Source organism: Phallusia mammillata, chromosome 3 (genome assembly GCF_965637545.1).
Source record: "Phallusia mammillata chromosome 3, kaPhaMamm4.hap1.1, whole genome shotgun sequence".
Taxonomy (NCBI): domain Eukaryota; kingdom Metazoa; phylum Chordata; class Ascidiacea; order Phlebobranchia; family Ascidiidae; genus Phallusia; species Phallusia mammillata.
The window spans coordinates 4,847,828-4,850,797 of record NC_137254.1 but is presented as its reverse complement, the minus strand read 5'-3'; positions in this window follow the sequence as shown (position 1 = coordinate 4,850,797).

Here is a 2,970-nt window from a genome sequence, read left to right as displayed (position 1 = left end):
TTTCGAAAAAATCGTGGATAAAAGGCTTTGCGCCAAAACGAATGGTATGACAACCACCTTGCCTTTATGAATTTATTATCAATTCTCGCTATGCTGTGAAGAACGGTAATGCGGATATAAAGTTGTAGAGTCATGCTGACAAGCTTATGATTGTCAACAATTGCTAAGCTTGAATAATGTTTAGGGATGCTACAAGTAATGCGGATGACTTAATAGCAATATCGTATTTTCAGTGTCGCTTTTTTTACCACCACATAACGTAATGTTTTTACTTACCACCATTTTTCGTTTCAATTCAATCCTCTGAAAGAAACAAAACACAATGTTAGGGCATTTTTCACAACTATATGTTAATTGCAGGTTGGTTAAGCTGAGTTTACGTAAAAACAAATGTTTGAAAACCCAGCAAACATTGACCGAATAATATATAACCAAAACAACAATTTTTGTGTTTGTAACACTATCAAAGATGTTATTCTCATGAAGCAGAGGTTCATGATCAATTTTCTTTATATATAATATGTTTATTTTAGAATCATTTGTCTTTGACAACATACACAGAATCGCGTTTTAATTGGTGCTATCGTTTTGGACACCACGAGACAAGGTCGCCCCATCAGTGTCATCTGAGTGAAACAAACCAACAATCGCAATTACACAAATACCAAAAAAGGTACGATACCGCTACATTGACGCAATAATCTTAGCTTTCAAAGCTATTCAGTGCAAAAATCATCGAACATTCTTTTTGTTTTACTACGATTTTTTGTAATTAACAAACATCTGTATCAGATGTTACAAAACTTTTTTCAAAGCGTGCCGGATAAGTTTAATAATGATTCACAAGGTCCACATAGGTTTCAAGCTCGTACACCGTCTGTTTCAAACCTACTCAGCGTGGCGTTTATTATTAGACTGCCAAGAGATGATTTTTCGAAAATAAGATTTGAAGTATGCTGTTGCGCCTTGTAATTTTTAAAGTTTGTCACAGCTTTCTTAGCAATGTTCCTATATTAAGAAAGTTAATAAAAATGGTTTTAAATTTTGTGTTTTATTTTAGATATTTTTCTGTTTCTGATGGATTGCGTTCGAGAGAGGACCTAAAAATGATTTATGCTGGTGTCATGAGCTGCAACAAACTGAATCAAACATACCTCCCAGAGGGATAAGAATGCTGTATTTTAAAGTCGTGGCGCTTTTATTTTTATTTTATTTATTTATTTTTAACGGGGTTTGAACCCAGGACCATCCAGGGGACGAATCCCTAAGAGTTTTATTTATGTCTGTATATGGGTCAGGCGCGCCAGACCGTTCGGCCAAGTTTCTACGCTTTTATTTATTTATTTTTTTTATTTATTTTTCACGGGGTTCGAACCCAGGACTCTCCCGGGGACGAATCCCGATCAGGGTTTTTTATGTCTGTATATGGGTCAGACGCGCCGGACCATTCGGCCAAGTTCCTGCCCCTTCTACGCTTTTATGCAAGGACACCAGGCACATGTTACGTGGGGTGACACCTGGCGGATAAGTAGCATGAACATAAACATCACAACTAGTACATATTTTTTTTCTTCAGAGCTCGCAACGTTTTTTGCCTTCAACTATGTATTGATGCAAAAACTTTCTAAAACAGGGGCGGCAAAACCCATATTCGAATGCATGCGAATATAAGTGACGGACACAAATCTGCCACGTTTGCTTGATCGATTGCCATTTTGACATTACAAATGTCAATGTCGTTTTAGTGTTGGTTTGCAAAACCTGTTTTCTACACATTTTTCATTGATTCATTTTTCATTTTTCCGCACCGAAACGTGCAACTAAACAGTTTTGTTTCGTCGTCTAAATCAGGAAGTTAAACCGAATCTGAACCCTAACCGGCAAATTGAGCGGTTTATTTCATCAAACACGAACCGAAGCAGAACCGCTAATTACGATATCAGCTCACTGAAGAATGTACGCGAAACAACAGCTATAGGGCGTGTCAAAAACAACAAATTCGAAAGTGTCCCGCACTGAACGATTAAAAGTCTTCTTTTTTCGGGGAAAAAGAAATAAAACGAAATGCGATTTTAACCGGATTTAACCGCAACAAAACCAGAACAAGAAATCATGCATTTTTTAAAACTGAGCCGACCCCGAACCCATGTTTGGACTTAAAAATATCTTTCAGCATTGTTGCGTTTTTTAACTAGTTTATTTACCTCTCTTCTTTTATTTACCTCTCTTCTGCGTTTGGGGTCAGAAACTACTCCCTGAAAAAAAACGTGGGGTTAGGTCATTTAAGTTATATTCCCGAAAAAAGTTATTTAATAATACGAATTATCAGAAATATTCATACTTTCGATTTGCGTGCTGACGTTCTCACTACTTTTGTTCTTTTTGGCCAGAATGCAACGTTTTGTGGCGATTGTGATGATGGAACAGAATGATCCTTACCCAAAATATAAAAAAGACAACAAAGTAGCGACATCGGATATTTTGCTGTATTCTTACTTAAAATATTCTTACTTGAACAATAGCGTCGCTTGATAATGATGGAGAAAACAGATCCTGAAAATCAATTAAAAATCTTGCCACATAAAATCCACCATGTTTTGCTTACATTTAAACCAATCATGTCGGCGACGTTATATTGATTGTCAACTAAACAGATTTGTACAAATTTATGTCAACAGTTTTCTTTCTTTTTGTTTGACAAATATTTTCCCAATACTACATTTTCCGTTTTTAATTATTGTTTCTCCACTAAATGGGTGTGATAGAAAATTAATACAAGTATATGGTCGATGCTATTTATTATCCATTTCACACATGCAAAAATTCTTATCTACCTGTCTAGAAAATGTAGTAGGCCTATGTTTGGAACATTTCTCCGATTCTTTTTCCAAGACTTCTGTCGCCATGTTGTTTTCCACTGTATATATTTATATATATATAGCTATATATCAAGTCTATAGAGCTCTTCTG